This window comes from Protopterus annectens, chromosome 12.part0 (assembly GCF_019279795.1).
Source record: "Protopterus annectens isolate FY-2018-M chromosome 12.part0, PAN1.0, whole genome shotgun sequence".
Lineage (NCBI taxonomy): Eukaryota > Metazoa > Chordata > Ceratodontiformes > Protopteridae > Protopterus > Protopterus annectens.
In genome coordinates, this window is record NC_056746.1 from 529,802,041 (window position 1) to 529,819,475 (window position 17,435).

Genomic DNA, 17,435 nt, shown 5'->3' on the forward strand with positions numbered 1-17,435 from the left:
GTGATTGTGGTGGCAGCTACCACAAACAAGGAAATCTCAGATGAAAGTTCCTCGGTCCATCCCCCAAATAGAGAGTCTCGGTCCTTGGACCTGATAAGGAAGTGCTTTTATGCCTCAGTAACATTCATTTTAAGGGCATTCAACTACCTTTCCAGCTGACAATGTTTCAGAGCAGTCTAGTGTCTGACGTGTCTAGGAAAGTTAAGACACAGCAGTCACCAGAGTTTCAGGGGATGCTGGAGACACAGCTGTCCACTCTTCAATCTTATCTCCATAAGGCATATCTCTAACACAGCTGATGGAGCATCCTGAGTGGGTGGTACTGGCATTGCCATATCACACTTGAATGCGGTTGTACAAATTCATGGACTGCTTCAAGGTAACCTTTCTTAATGCCCCATTCAATAGATCTTTCTTATTTGGGCCAGAGATTAAAGATAGTCTTACTAAGAGCAAGCAAAATGGGAAGACACTCTCTGCCATCAGAGTACATTTTGCTTTGTCAGCCAACCTTCTCATGGAATAAGAAGAGGGGCAAACATCTCTTCTTTAGGAGGTTGCAGTAATCTTCCCATGACACTCCTGCAGGTTCTCTCCATGGTGGAGGAGAACCATAACAGATGCTGTCTGCAGGGCAGGGGTGGTCCTCAGAACTGAGGCTTTCACAGAGCTTTCTCTGGATGGTCCTTCCACTGATCCTGAGTGGTTGCCCACCTGTTCTGCTGTGGAGGCAGCTAGGGGTCACTTGGGTCTTCACCCAAAAGCTTGGGCCATCACCTCTGAAGTTTGGGTGTTAAGGGTCCTATCCAGAGGCTATAGTGTTCCATTTTTAGAATTACCCAATTTCAGTCAGACATTTCCCAGACATTCCACCCCATCAGAAACAGCAGGCAGAGGTAGAGATTCAGAAGCACCTGGCAAATCGAGTCATCCAAGAGGTTCCACCAGACCAACGCAGATCCCGGGGTCTACTTATGGTTATTTTAGTGCCAAAAATGAACAAGGACCTCAGATCCATTTTTGATTTGAGCAAATGTAACCCCTTCGTAAAACGGACCAAATTCCGGATGGTCATGGTGCAGTCTATTCTACTTATGCTGAGGAAGAATGACTGCATTTGCTTGATAGACCTCAAGGATGCCTACTATCATATCAAGATAGCGAGATAATCTAGGTGGCTCCCACACTTCTGGCTTGGGGGGAAATCATTACAAATTCTTTCGGTATCACCACCCGCACCTGTGTATTCTTCAAGTGCATGATAGTGGTGGCAGCGTGGCTCTGGCTGCAGGGATTTCAGGTCTTTCTATACTAGGATGATTGGTTCTTCACTGCCGGCATTGGAGCATCTCTAGTCATGACCAGGGATACCATATTTCAGTTGGGCAACCATTTGGGGATAGCTGTCAGCTATTAAAAGTAAGGTTCACAACCTGCTGACACTGGAAGTCATAGGCTGCCATTTGGGTACTGTCACCCAAACTTCTAAATTTGAGTAATTGGTCTTCATACCCAGGCAGTTCCCATGCTTGCTCATGCAAACCACCAGCATGTGCTGTTTTGACACTTTTGGGCCAAATGGCAGCTTCCATAGGGTTAGCCCTGTTAGCAAGGTACACATGAGGGCTTTCCGGTGCACTCTTGCAGTGCAGTGGCCCTGTTTGAGTAACCCAGTGGACTTTTCTGTTAGGCTGACAAAGGTTTGCCTCTGTCAGATTCAGAGGTGGATAGTTGCCTTTGATGACCAGTGGGAGACCGTTCATTCTTCCCCTTCTTTTGGCCATAGTCACCATGAACACCTTTGTTCTTGAGTGGGGGGGGGTGGAGATTTTGAAGGGAGGATGGTTCAAGGGTCCTAGTCTTCTGCAGAGGCCAATATTCACATCAGTGTTCTGGAGATGAGGGCTGTCCTCATGTTGCAGGCCTTTCAGGATGTTCTCCTCAGTGGTGTGATTTTGATCCAGACTGACATTATGTCCATTGTCTGGTATCTAAACAAATGGGGGAGGGGCACAATTTCTGATCTTCTGTGTCTAGAGGTCACAATGGTTTGGCAATGGGCAATCTCCTCGCAATGGTTTCTGATTGCAGTGCATGTCCTGGGGAGTCCACAATTCTGGCAGACAGTCTGAACAGAAGTAATATTCCTCCTGAGTGGTCTGTAAATCTGAGGGTGGCAGCTCATATTTTTCAGTGCTGGGGCATTCCGTGTTGCGACCATTTTGCTTCCTCATCCAACACCAAATGTAACCGCTACTATGCCTTGGGTCCCTCCTCAGGGGCAGTCACCCAGAGAACTCTATTCTGTATGCTTGGCCCTCAGGCCTCCTACACGCCTATCCTCCATTTTCCAAGATTCTTCAGAAGGCAGTCTGTTACAGAGCAACAGTGATCCTCATAGCTCCCTTTTGGCCTTGTCAGATGTGGTTCCCCTTTCTGGGATACCCTTCTTGGATCCTGGAACAAATTCCAGATCTTATTTCTCATCCAGTGGGTTGCATTGTTTCTCCAGTCCATTGATGGCCCGAAATCCCAAGCTGTTAGACATCATGGAGTTTAAACTTAAATTGAATGACATTTTCATAAGATAACTTATTGAGGGATCTGTAACCTATGAGACCAGACCTTTTATACTGTTCAAGACTGCTTCCTTTGTGGTTGCTTATATCAAGATTAGCTCCTGTACAAAACAGTATGTAGTCTGCTTAATTTTCCTGTCCTTGTCACTACCTTAACAGAAGATCCTGAGATGGTAAGCAGTGTTTGGCAGACAGTTTTTTTTTTTTGCCAGTAATGGTAGTTGAAATGGTGCCCAGTTGTAGAGTTTTCCAGACTGCAGTAAAGAAATTTTATACGTTAAGTGTCTGTTCCTCAGCTTCTTTTGCAAGACTGTGTACTGACTTTGATTTTATATCTGTGAGTGAATAAACTTCAAGGAAAAAAGTGCCAAACTGAATCAGAAAAAGAACCAAATTATAGATTGTCGAGGAATGGTCACCTTGTAGATCAACTGATGTAGTAAAAATATACCCGTTAATATCACGATGATAGCTTTCAAAGAGTGAAAAACTCTGAGATTTCTCCCTCCATTGGTAGTCACAGGTGGTTAGAACTGTGAGTCATAAGCTACTAAAGATATCCTTTTGGGATATTTGGCTAGCACCAGGAGGTGCAAGATTTATAAATAACTACCTTTGTCAGGACAGGAAAAAGCTGCTGCTGCTTCTTGGGGGGGGTTGGGTAGGCCTAAACAGATAAGGAGAATTGAAGGGATAGGGGCTCATAGATGCCCTGCCTAGTGGTAAGAAGTTATTCCCCAATCCTGAAAAGGCTGGTGAAAACAAATGCCTACACTGAAGAGTGTTCAGTATCTTTTTGGGGGATGGGGACAACCGTAGCTAGGTCATTCCAAGTAAATATTTGACATAGCATTAGAGCAGTCAGGCTACAACAGTGCATGAATATCCACTTTGGATGCCACAGATACAGCCTGAGCAATGTCTGTCCTTCAGGCTAGGCCCAGTAAAGGGCAACATATTTTTGTAATACCTGGCCTGTTATGGAGGACAGGAATCTGAACAGGTTAGACCATTAGCTTAGGGACTATAAGACTAAAATTGACAGAGGAGAAAACTCTCTCCCCTTTTCCAAACCTCAGTTCAGCATTTGAGAATCCTTGTCTGTCTACAGTATGGGAAAGTGAATACTATGTCTTCTGGGTTGATCCCATAAAAGTTGTCAGAAGGAGTACCCTGACCCAGGATCTTGTTTTATTCAGCTTAGGAAAAGCTTCTGCTTTCTTGGGAGCCACTGGATCATAGCATGGGTGTTTCCAGGCTGCGGATTAAGCAGTCTTGATATCTGGTTTCTTAGAAGGGATTACCCAGGGTTCCTTCTTACGTAGGTATTTGCTAAGATGTTTTGAGGTAGGTGAAAGCATCATAATGCTCGGTAGGTTCACACGTGTCTCCTGTCCACTCCTGTGTCATGAGGTTATTTAACATTATATTTTCAGGCTCAAATGATGAATTTGATGTAAGTGACTAAGTTTGTGAAGGTGAAAGCAACATGATGATGGCCAGAAAAACTGAGTTGTCAATTGAATTAACAGTGGTGGTAGAACAAATGTGCAGAGATCAAATCCTAGAGGAGAGTTGTCCCCCTACAGCAGCACTGTGAAGAAGATGGAAAAATATTTCATTTCAGGTTAGTGAGATAACCAAAAGCTTGGAAAAAGTGAAGTTGGGCTTCTGCTACATATTAGTACTACTGGATGGATATCCAAGGAGATTAGAATTGACTGAACTGGACTTTTCAGTTTCTAAATGACTAACAGCTTGCCACGATGCCTGCTCAACAGCAGGTTGCTGAGATTCAAACTGAGACAGAAAATTTTGGTGGTCAAGTGGAATATGTGTTTTAAAGAGCAGTGCGAGACTAATCAAGATTTTGGAAGGAGAAAAGGGACTGACCATAATGGATTTTGTGACCATCAACAAGAGACACAGTGAATATGTTTTATTAAATTGTCAGGGGGGTTGTGAGGATATCCATATTGCCATTTTACCAAAGAATTATTATAATAAACCCATGGTAATTTATTACAGTTTGTGTCTACATATGGGAAGGAACAGTTATTGTGGCAGCTTTGACAACCAAGAAAGACATTTAAAGTAGCAGGTCAAAAGGTATATATGGATCATGATTATTCACTCTGGTATAACTCTTCAACAGAGGCTTCAGCTTGAGGGTGTTTTTAAAACTGACATAGTTTAAGGTATAGGTTGAAGGTATACTCACCCAAAGATATGATGGCTAAGCTAAAAGAGTTGTCCCAAGAATCTATCAACATAATGGTGATGGAATACATGAGTGTGGACTCCTCAAATGCCTCTTCCTGCTCTTTGGAGAAGGACTGAGGGTAACGGCAAGAGTGAAATTGAAGAATGTTGTTGAGCATAGCTTGTGGACTGAGATGTTAACAGTGATTACATTTATCTGATCATTGTTTAAATTTAAATATTGAGATTAGGTACCTCTGGGAAGTGGCTTTTTTGTGGCAGTTCTGAAATGGAAACTTTTAGTGAGTAACTTTAGGCTGCTCAGTAGAATTAATGGAACTAGGGTGAACTGTTTTTTGAAAGTCCCCCCCCCCATTTCTCATGGAATAACAATTTAATTGATGAAGACTCATATTTAGGGGCTACAGAAGATGACTTTTGAATTTCCTTCAGCTTGGACCATCAGTGTAACCATGAAGATTAATAATGCAAAAGTAGTGGGTCTTGTTTGAGTTATTAAAAAAAAAGTCTCCATTGTTGAATGATGAATAGTAATTTAAACTGATTATTTGTGAATATGATCTATAGATGTAAATAAAGCTGAGCTGGATTATGAGATTTTGTATACTAGCAATTCACAACTGTGTTATGATTATTAGAGTTTTGTGCTCGGTAGGGCATTATTACAAGCTTTTGAAATTATTTCAGTGCTTCTGTATATGCTGTACACAAAGCTTCTTTACAGTTTCATTTACTGACTCAGTAGTGACAGTTAATAATGAATGACATTTACTATAGTCTTGTGGAGATGCATGAAACTGATGTGTAGCGTTGTTATCAAGCAATAGAAAAGGGGCCTCCAGCATGAGCTCATTATTAGCCTATACTAATATATAGGAGAATGCTTACAAAGTGAAATATTTAATTTCACAATTCATCTGACAGTTGAAACAGTAATGTTACAGATAGTCAAGATACAATTTTAGTTAAATAAAGGGTAGTAATGTGGAAGTGAAATAGGTGCATTTTATGATACCTGTATTGATGAGCTGGGATAGATATGCAAGTTAAATTAATTATTTAAATAGAAGAGAAATTACACTCCTTTATCTGCGAATCAGGGTAAGAGTGGTACAGTAAAAGTGTGTTTACTTACGAATGGCTGGCCCTAAGAAGGGAACAGGGAAGAGTTCCTTGAGTAGAATTGAGAAGAAATATTTACAATGGAGGCTATTTGTGCTTGTGTGCCGTTAAGTCAGATTAGAACTGAAAGGTGGCTTATGGATGACTAATACTTTATGTTGATGGTCCTTCACTTGTTTACTGTAATTGAAAGGATACCAACTGGCTGGCTTGTTAGGTCTCAAACAGGCAAGTTAGTCGGACTAGTTGATGACAGAGGCATATATGCAGGCAGTTTAGTGTGACATTAGGCGGTACATAAACCGGGAGGTACAAGGTCATACCCACTCTGGTGAGACAAAGTTGGGAACATATATTTGGGAATGTGGGGAGTTAGGACTTCCTACAGAATGTCATGACACAATTATTGGGGGAGTGTATTATATTAACCAAGGAGATGATGCTAAACATAGTAAGGCCTAATTAAGTACAATATACTTGCAGCCAAAAAAGCAATTACATGAAAGTGAAAATCGGGGATTAAACTTGTAACTGAAATATTAAGTATTGCAGAGGAAATGAAGTAGCAATGGTATCATTAAAAGTTGGAGGAAGTAATGTTCACAAAAATTGTGCATTTGGCATCAAATATATAGAAAGCAGCACTCAAATAGTTGGTAGGAATTATAAAGTAAATTTGGAATTTATGTTCTAATGCACACAAAGAATAGTTATGATGGAAAATTGTATGTATAATTTTTATACACAATAAAAGTGTTATTAATTTTTTTTATTATTATTGTATATGAACTCTGCTTGAAAACTGAATAATGTGATGAATAAATTGTTTCAGAAAGTCATACCACATCTGCAAATTGGCAATGCAGATTTGTGAGTTAACAGCTCAGGCCACCCTGGAACTCAGGGCAGTGAATATGTTGTTACAGTGCAACAGCACAGGAAACTTCTTAAACAGAGTGCTTATAAGGAGTCATAAATAGATGTGAGCAAGAGAATTTTCCATTGCATGAAGGCTGGTGGAGCTATAATTATTTGCCTCCCTGACAGTAGCATAGCCTCTCCAAGTGGAAAGTGTTGGTGGGGGGGGGGGTCCAAATGACCAATTCCAATCTGTCTTTAATGCACACTGGCTTTTAAATGTAGATATTCCATTTGTGGTCACACCTGAGCAACTCTGTGTGTAGTCTAAACAGTGTAATAGAAATAAAAGATTTTTACTAAAATGAGAGGAATGAGTGTTGGGGGCAGGGGCATAAACAGGACCTGATTGACGTGGTCAGTAGTGGGGGGGGGACATGCCATATCGTGTATCTGGCCACCTGGTTTATATACCTGTAGAAAAGCAGATTTTTTTTTTTGTTTCTCTTCACTTCAGGAGCTAAGGGGGGGGGGGGGTGCTAGATTGTGGTACTGGCCACAGGGTGATGATAGAGTCAGCTGCACTTCTGCTCCCTGATGAACCATCAGCACCGGGTTTACTGAACAAGACTCTCCTTCACTGAGCCTTGAATGATAGATGTTTGTTTCCAGTATGGTTTTTCATCCCTTCCCCCAACAACGCTGATCCTATAGGTAGTGGAGAAGGTCCACAGGGAGCAGCCAGTTATAATTTTCATAACACTGTTTTAGACCAGTCGTCATTGGTTTACAGTGGTGATGCAAATTGCCAAAGAACCACCATACCATTTGCTGCAGCGAATAAACACCTGTTTATTTCAGTTTGCAGCCAGGTTAGTGGACTGGTCTTCTGACCATTTTCAGCCATGATCCAGTCATTCAGAGACAGCAGGTTCATTTATGCAGACAGATATAAAGCTGCTATTTACAGTAACAGTATAAGAATAGTTGTATCTTATAATACCAGTATACACATTGTGTATTCAAAATAATAATTTAGAAGTACTCTCTGTGGTATCCCCGAAGTCTCAAACAACCCACTAAACAAGTATTGTGGGTCCAAAAGCAAAACCGTATAAGAAATTTCTTTGTGTGAAAAATTTTCAATCCATATATATCTAGTTAATCACTGTATATTAATCAGATCAGATAATGGTAGTAGAAGTAGCGAACCTAAACTCGTCCTAAGTAAAAAAAAAAAAAAATAAATAAATAATAAAAAAATATAATTTGAAATATTATACATATTTACTAAGTATTCAAAAGTAATCCAAACAGGGTAGACAGTTTCCAGTCGAAAATCCTTTATTAAATACACAAAAAAGTGATCCAAGAAAAACAAAAATAACAGAATAATAGTTTCCTCACATGCTTTCTAACTGTATATATAGTTTTTATCAGGCAAGGGAGTGGTTTATTGTGCTGTAAAACGCAATGTATTTATTGGTATGCATGTCAAGTTCACATCCCTTCCCCCATCAGTGTGACATTCGAGCTGGTCCTGCCCTACTTAGTAGCTGTCATAATAATATAACCCTTATGTACTTTAAAATTAATATTGATGTGGTACCTCTTATTTAACCAGATTATTAAGTCTGTTGTTTTATCCAAGACAATATACTACATGGCTGGAAATATATAAACCTTAGGCCTTTTGGCAGTCTAAAAATATATATTAATATATACATATACATTTTGCATGCAAAAAAAAGTCCATTGTGCAAATCATATTCTATTTCCATAACCTATTGTTAAAGATCACCGTCGTTCTTTTAGACTCTTTCAGGTCTGTGTACAAGAACCTTAAAAACCATCTACAAAAAATATTGTTGTATAATTAGCTAGTATTGTTATCACATATAATTTTGAATAAAGTAGAAAAAGGAATAAAGAAAAGAAAAAAAATGTATGATAGAAACAAAATATGCACTTCAATTAAAAATTATTTCACATGGTATTTAAAACCAACTGGAAGAATAAAATAAGATAAAATTAGTCTACTACTGTTCACTTAAAAGTGTACTGGAACTTAAGGAATTGCCACATGAGTTCACGTTTCTCCAGCATATTCAGGATGTCTCCTTCAAGATCACCCATGTCTATGCAATCCAGTATCTGGAACTTAACCCCTGTGCATCTTTTATGAAGGGCAACGTGTTTGGCTAGTGTATTATTTTGACATCTAGAGCGGATTTCTGCCAGATAACATGAAATCCTACGCTTAAGTTTATTTACAGTCATTGCACTGTGCCCTGTAAATTACTTCTGTAGTGTTAGTCACCCCCTGCACTGGTCTTAATGATTTTCTTTAAATATGGGCAATAAAAACTACCCCCTTGCTGTATAAATATACAAAATGTACAATTAGCGTCACATCTTTAGTGTTTCTCTCGTGTAGTCTAGATTTAAATTTAGCAAAACTTCTAAATGATGCTCTTCGTGTTTCGCCGTTGCAGTCATCACATTTGGGTTATCCTGCCAGGGATAGCCCTCAGTCTGCTCGAATACCAGAGGCTTAGTATTTCTGCCTTAGTTGCTGCCACTCCAGGACTGATGTCAGGTCGTCAGTGGTATAAAATCAGGCAGCTAAAGTCATTACATCAGTCTTTCTTGCTGAGGAGCCCGAAGCAGAAGCAGTTCACAGTAGTGCTGGTCAGCATCTACCTGGGTTTTAGTTTCCAAATTGAAGTTGAAGTCTTCTAAAGTCAAGTACCCCATTGGGGATCCTTTTTTCTTGCTCTAACCGATGTCAGAAAAAGTTTACAATTGGTCTCGCCTGTGGAAAGCAAATACCACACCGAGACTTCCATTCTTACTGCATCACCTGTTTAGGCCCAGAGCACGACGTCCCTTGTTGTCACTTTTGTGCTTTGTTCAATGCCAGAACTGTAAGTAGTCAGGCCCTTATTGTAGCTAGATATTTTCGCTCTCAGTCCTCAAATTCCGATATCTTCGATAAGCCATCCCAACTATCAATCTTCCGAAAAAACATAAGGCTAAAGACAGAGACAGACCATACAGGTCCAAAACCTCCGCCGATGCTTCCGTTAAGCTAGTCGTCAGTTCTCCGGTCCTCAGCGAGATGCTTTCGCAGTCCCTGATGCCCGCTTCTGTGGATTCTCAGGCCGCTACCGAGACCCTTTCGGAGTCTGGTATGCCGTGAGACTCCTCTTCGACTAAGGATCCTGTGGATGTCTCTACCTTGCATGGGTCTGGAGACACTGAGCAGCCACTGGCGTCCGAGGAAGTACTTCACACTACCTATACTCGACGCAAACCGACGACTTTATTTATTTGACATTTGTTGATCAGGTTGGTCCATCTGGGCTGAGGCCCTTTTTCAGTGGAGACCCGGGGAGAAAAGCTCCAAAGTTACAAAATATATACAAGCTCCAAGAATAAAACATTTGCTAGTACACAAAAAAAATACATAATGTAAAGCGAGTATTCATTGATAATACTGATTACAGATTATATACAATGTGGGTTAGTTGGGGGGCTGATAACAGAGGCAGAGTTTATTTAAGCTAAGGTGATTTCTCACAGTCTTTTTGAATAGAAGTTTGGATGTAGTGTTTCGTATGTCCAGTAGGAGTTTATTCCCGTGTTTGGTGGGGTAATAGCTTAATAGGTTTTTTCCTGTGTTGAGTTTGGGTTTGGTTATGGTTAGAAGGTGTTGGTCAGAGCTCCAGAGTGTCCTTGTTGGGGTGTAGGATGAGATGATGGGTGATATGGCGGGGCAGAATGTGGGCTGGCATAGAATGGAATGGATTATTTGGAGCTGGGAGAGAGTAAGGTTGTGAGGCAGCTCTAACCATTTCAGTTTTTGTAGAGCAAGACAGTGGTGAGAGGAGCAAGGAAGTTCAGCAGCAAATTTTGCTACTTTGTTAAAGGTGGATTCAAGTTTGGTCATAAGAGAGGTCTGCAGGTTGGTGAGAATTTGAGACCCATAAAGAAGGGTTGGAAGAAGGTAGGCATGTGATAGAGCAATTTTTGCTTGAGAGGAGGGAGAGGTTTTGTTTCTGTAAAGGACAAGTTTTTGGTGGGTTTTCTTGATGTTTAGTACATGCTGGTCAGATTTTAGCTAGTCGTCAATGATGACCCCAAGTAGTTTAGTGTGATTATCGACCATGATGATGATGTTGTGGGAGGAGATGGACAAGTCTGGTTTCAGGTGGGTCATTGCTTTTGGAAGAAAGAGGAGGAGTTTGGTCTTTTTTTGGGTTTAGGATTAGATGGTTTTGGTTGAGCCAGGTCTCGACAGACAAGGAGGATTCCTGAGTTTTAGAATGGAGTATGGGAAGTGTGTCTGCAATAGTGATGACCGTGGAGTCATCAGCTTATTGCATTAGGGATGAGTGTGGAGTAGAGCTAGATAACGGATTGGTAAAAATGTTGAAAAGCAGTGGTCCTAGGATTGATCCTTTGGGAACTCCCATCAGTACTGGAAGTTCTGGGGAGATAGCTGAATCCCATTTGATGGACTGGGATCAGTTACTAAGATAACTAGTGAACCAGGAGACAGTGGCAGGGGATAGGTTTAGGTGGGAGAGTTTCTCTGAGTAATGGATGGTGGACAGTGTCAAATGCTTTTGATAGGTCAAGAAAGAGACACGAGGCAAGTTTATTTTGTTCCCCAGCTTGAGCAATAATATCTATGATTGAGATGAGAGCTGTAGAAGTACTATGGCCAGGGTGGAAACCATGTTGGGTGGGGGTAATTAAGTTGTCTTTGATGTGCTGGCGAATTTGTTTGTGTATACATTTTTCCAGGATCTTGGATAGGGGAGATAGTATTACGATAGGCCTATAGTTAGTTCAGTGGTGTTACCTCCCTTGTGAATAGGTATAGTGAAAAACTTCTTCCAGATGACTGGGACTGTAGCTTCAGTAATAGATTTGTTTATGAGGATAGAGATGGGTAGTGCTATGGAATTATCAGCTAGTTGAAGAAAGAGTGGAGGGAAGACCATCTATGGAGGGAGAGCAAGGTTTGAGCTTAAGGAGTAGCGATTTTGTGTAAGAGGTAGATACTGTTTGTAGGTTGAAAGTAGGTGAGGGGTTAGGGTGATTGGGGGTAGGCAGGTGGGGTTGTGTTGGGGTTGGAGTGGTTCATAAGTTTGCTAAGGGACTCTATGAAGTATGAGTTGAAGTTAGTAGCAGTTTGGAGAGGAGTAAGTGTGGGGTTTGGGTGGGGGGTGGATGGGTTTCCTGGATGTAGGATATTGTTTATAGTATGCCATAATTTTTTTGGGTTGTAAAGGTGTGTTTTTGGGGAGGTTAGTATAGTAATTTTGTTTTGTCATCTTTATTTGATTTCTTTGCCTGGTTACGAAGTTGTCTGTATTGTAGGTGAATGGGCAATTTGGTTCTGATCCAGAGTTTCCATTGAGTGTCTCTCTATGTCATTAGTGAAAGAGTGGCGGGAGTAAGCCAGGGGGAGACAGTCTATTTAATCCTGATCTTGCATAAGGGGGCCAGGGAGTTTAAAATGCTGAGGAATGTGTTGTTCAATCCCATGACTGCTTCCTCGAGAGGTAAATGTTTGAGAAAGGTCCAGTCAGTAAGGGAGAGCTGATAGTTGAGTTCATTTGGGTCAAAGTTTTTTACCTTACGGCAGGTTTTAAATATGTGGGGTTTGTGTGTGTGTTGAGTAAAGTGGAAGACTTTTGTTGGAGAGTGGTCGCTAAGGGTATCAGGAAGGGTTACAGGGAAGTGATATCTGTGAGGATGGGGTACAAGGAGCCAATCAAGTATGGAGGAGTGGGTGGAGGATTTGTTGGTGTAGGTTGGAGTTGTGACTAATTCGGAGAAACCATGTAGGTTTATGGAGGTAGAGGGAGATATGGTTGTGAGTGTGGACCAGTTGATATTGACATCTGCCATTATGATGGTCTCATTGTGGAAGTCTGAGGCGAGACTAGAAAGTAAATTTTCAAGTACAGAGAGGTGGTCAATGGGTGGGATGTAGAGAGCAGCTATGTATAGAGAGTTGTGGGGGTTTATTCTGTAGTTGGCCAGAATGAGTTCAGCAGGGGAATTGGGGAGGGAGGGGGAAGGTGCCGAGTAAGTGTGAGGTTATCTCTGTACAGGATTGCAACACCACCTCTTTTCTTTTTGTTCTGTCTAGTCTTAGGATGTTATAACCAGGAGGGAGTATGTCCCTATCGGGGATGTGAGGTTTTAACCAAGTCTTACTAAGGGTTATTATGTCTGGAGAGTGGTGTGAGATCCAAGAATTGAAGTCAGTAATTTTATTTACTATGCTTCTCAGGTTGATAGAGTAAAAGGATATGTGTTTTGGTGGGATATTATGGTTAGGAGTGGTGGTATGTTGGAGGGTAGAATCTGAGGATGCAGGTTGAGCTGGGCCAGGGTTGGGATGTGAGAGAGGAGAGAAGGAATTGTGTGAGGTTTGGGAGCAAGGAGTATGAGGCACTTGGGTTTTCCTTTGTTGTGTGGTGTTTTGCTTGAAATGGGTTTTATGTGTGGAGTTAAGGTTGTGTAACCAGTGCAGGGCACTTGGTTTAGGAATGAGTGAGGTAGTTGAGTGAAGTTGGGTAGACAAGTAGAAGTGGGTGGGTGAGAGAAGGGTTCAAGGGGAAAAGTGTAGGAGGTGAGGTTGTATAAAATTGTAAGAGTGGAGGTAGTTAGTAGTATCAGAAGAAGGGAGTGGTATAGCATAGTGGGTTGTAGATCAGGTGAGGAGTACTAGTGTGAGAATAGGGATGTACAAGAAGGAGTAGTTGATTAAGATAGATGTTAGAGGCAGATAGGGTGAGGAAGTGAGGGGTAGGGGATGTAGTTGATTAAGGGAGATGTTAGAGGAAGATAGGGTGAGAAAGTGAGGGGTAGGGGATGAGGTATACTGAGTAAAGTGGCAAGAGGAGGGTGAAGTTGGAGGAGGATGGTGAGGAGGGGGGTGGGAGGGGCAGGGATTGTTGGTTGGGGCTTGAGGGGTGCTGAGAAAGGGTTTAGAATGAAGGAAATGATGTCAGGAGTGGGTGGGAATGGGGGTAGCATCGTCAGTTCTTTCTAAAATTACAGAGTTCTTAAGGCCCAGGGTATGAACTACACCCAAAAAAATGATGACCCAAGTTCAGGCACCTACTTTCTTGCCTCAGTCACAAATACTTAAAATGGCAGAAGACCTTTTTATGCTTATTAGGGGAAGCCAGGCTACCCCTTCCAAAAGAAAGAGAGACTTGTCCCCAGTATTTTTATCTGAACAGGAGTCCAATGACTCTGATGCTTCTGAATATGAAGACATGCAACCCCTCTCTGCTTTTGAGGATTCTGATGCAGAGAAATTAATTCCTTCTGCCTCTCCACCCAAGGATTTTTCATTTGGTGAAACCCTTCATACTTTAAAGGAGTATTTCCAATGGGAATGTCAGGACTATCCTCCATCAAAAAAGAGACTCAGTGAATTCTTAGATTTACCACAGCACAGACCTTTGGCCATTCTTCCTGTCCTGGATGATGTTGATGATGTTTTTATGGAATCCAGTTTGACTCCTGACATCCTTCCTCCTGCTCCCAGAAAACCTGACAGGTACTACAGAATCCCTGACTTTCACAAATCCCTTTTCAAAAATCCTGCTGCTGACCCAGAGGTCATCTCTCAAGGACCTAAAGGAATTAAAGCAACCTCAGCTAAGAATCCCACCCCCTCAGACAGGGATTCCCAATCTTTAGACAGATGGCGTAAAAAATTATACACCTCTGCTACTCTTGCTATTAGAACACTAAATTGTCAGTTCCACATGCTGAAATATCAGCAGCATACCATGGAACTCCCAAAACAGAAAATATCTTCCTTTCCTGCTTGTGCTGAAAATAAAGAATTACAAGAGCTTATGCATTCTGCAAGCCAAGTTACTAAGCACACCTTGCAATGTGGCTTTAATGCCCTAGAAGCATCTTGCAGGGCAGCAGTCACTGGTTCTGTCCGTAGAAGGCATGCTTGGCTTAAGGAACAGACCTTGCCAAGCCATGTCAAATCAAAATTACTAGACACACCATTGCACAAAGACAATTTGTTTGGCACCAAAGCAGAAGAGGTCTTAAAGATGGAAGAAAAAGCTACATCTGTGCAGACAGACTTTTTACAGGTCCAGCCTCCGAGGTTCAGTAGGCATTGCCCCTCCAAGCACTGGTCCTTTCTGGCCCCCTCCAGTTCAGTTCAGCTCAGCCCAGACCCTTGGGAAGTAGACGACCCCCCCCCCCCCCCAGACAACAACCCCAGGGAATGCAGAGATCTAAGCAATGGACTTCCTCCTCTTCAAAAACAGGGGGTGCTAAGCCACTCCCTTATGGTAAGAACTCACAATGACTTTACACCTCCACCCCTTACCTCTGCCCACCTGCTTGTGCCCCTAGGAGGAAAACTCTCCTTCCATGCAAACAACTGGGCCTCCATCACCAACAACCAATCAACATAGTGTCCCAGGGATACAGATTTTATTTCCACACTCTGCCAACTCCAAGAGGGTTCCCAGATCTTTCTCCAAACCAGTGGGCAGAGGCCAAAAAGCAAGTCCTTTCCCTGCTCTCCATGGGGGCAGTACAGCTTGTTCCTGCAAACCAGATAGGCCAAGGTTTTTATTCCAAACTCTTCCCATGCTTTCCAAGGATGATTGGTTAGCCACCCTAGACCTAAGCGGCCTACCTACACATCCCAATCAGGGAATCTTGAAGGAAATATCTATGTTTCAGTGCAGGATCTATGCACTTTCAATTCTCTGCACTTTCCTTTGGCTTATCTACTGCTCCTAGACTTCACAAAATGCGTGGCTCCTGCCATTGCTTTTTGCAGACAAAGAAATATTCAAATTTACCCCTACTTAGACGATTGCCTGATTCAGGCAGACGGTCAGGAAAAGCTGTTACAGCACCTGACCTTTGTAAAAGGATGGGGTGTTACCTAAGATGCTAATCAGAAAAGGGTTTCCTGTGACAATGGCTCAGTTTTCTTTAATAACTTTTTTGATGCTGTGATAATACAAAGTGTATGTCAGGATGCAGCTATTTTTGCATTTGTTATTATCTGTGGAATTTCTTAACATTCTCCTATTGGGGAGGTTAATAATTTAAAAAGTTGTAGTATTCATTTAATTTTCTGCATAGAAAAATATTTACTTAGAAGGTGGTAAATGCCATCAGTTTACCATCTGTTGTCTGTTAAGCAAATGCAAGCAGTTTCACCTTTGAGATGCTTCTTCACTTTAGTCTTAAATGTTTCCAGGGTGTACTGTTTTCTCACTTCTGCTCCATGCTCACACAAATAACTGGAACCTTGACGCATCCCACCTTTAAGCTACTCAGGTTGTTGGCCTGAAAGATCTGAATCTTATTGCTCTGAGATGCTTCTTTTCTCATGACATGCAAATTGCTTTAAAGGATGTCAGAAAGCCTAACAACCTGCATTTGGCAAGAAGCATTTGAGTCTCCAACTCCTGTGGAATAGACTTCCTCTCCATGTCAAGCAGAGTACCTGTTTACCCTTTTTTTAGGTGCAACCTGGATAACTGGATGGGAAATAGAAAATACATCCCTGGGATTCCACCAGTGTCCCTGCTGGACAGGAGCATCGGATGTTGTTTTGTCTAAACTTGGGCTAAACCCTTGGCTAGGCATATAAGGGCCTCAGGGCCAGTATTGAAGACAAACAAAAACCAAATAAAAAGTAGTGCCACTCAGATTTTTTTTTTCTTGGGAAAGCATCTTAGAGGCAATAAAGTCTGCAAGAAGCATCTCAAAGCTGCAAACCCTGACAGAATTTAATGGGAGCTCGACAGTGGTTAAAGAAAATTTCTGGAACTACTTTTGGCAAGAAGGCAGGGTATGTCCTGAAGTTGACCCTGTTTTTCAGTGTGACATTGTCATCCTCAGGATTTACTCTTGTCTTCATGCCAGAAGTATTTTTTTGGAAATTTCCCTTAAGCAGTCTGAGCTTTTATTTTTTTCCACTTTTTCCAAAATCACAGACTAAAGGGGAACCTGCTCTATGTTCACAAACAGTTATGTTTTTACCTGGAGAGGACTAAATCCATATAGCGCTCAGTGATTGTGACTTCATGTATGGTAAGAAAGGCAAACTAGCTGCAAAGCGTATTCTCAAGTGGCCGGTAACCTGTATAGTGCTTTGGGAAGGACAGGCCTCTGCAGGATCATGTAAGGGCGCATTTCAGCAGAGCAGCCTCCACTTCAGCAACCTGTTTTAGGCAAGTTTTGTCCCAGAGAAGTGGCCACAGTCATTCATCCATACCTTCTCAAAACATTACAAATTAGATGTACATGGGTAGGGTGGGCTTCAGAGTGGTGGACCTCCAAGGTATTCTTGGAGGGAGCACTCAGGGGTAACTGAATTCGAAGAGCGCAATTGGAGTCTGTTTCCAATATGTAATAATTCTACTGCAACAGTGATGCATGCATGGTGTATAGCTGTGTGATACCTCAACATAATAGTAGATGTTTGAGTAGGAAATAATGTTGCAGTACATGCTCTCACCCACCTTTCCCACAGGATGGCCTCTCTTCAATTTCCTATACTAAAGTTTCACACTTAATGATGGATACCACAAGGGTGACCCTCAGATTATTCTTTCATAC

At 41.7% G+C, this 17,435-nt stretch overlaps 1 protein-coding gene across 7 annotated transcripts in view; it reads left to right on the top strand.

Moving 5' to 3' along the window:
- Window positions 1-17,435, top strand: part of LOC122816697 (eukaryotic translation initiation factor 2-alpha kinase 1-like) — a 1,078,686-nt gene that overhangs the window by 709,703 nt on the left and 351,548 nt on the right. The window lies entirely within an intron of this gene.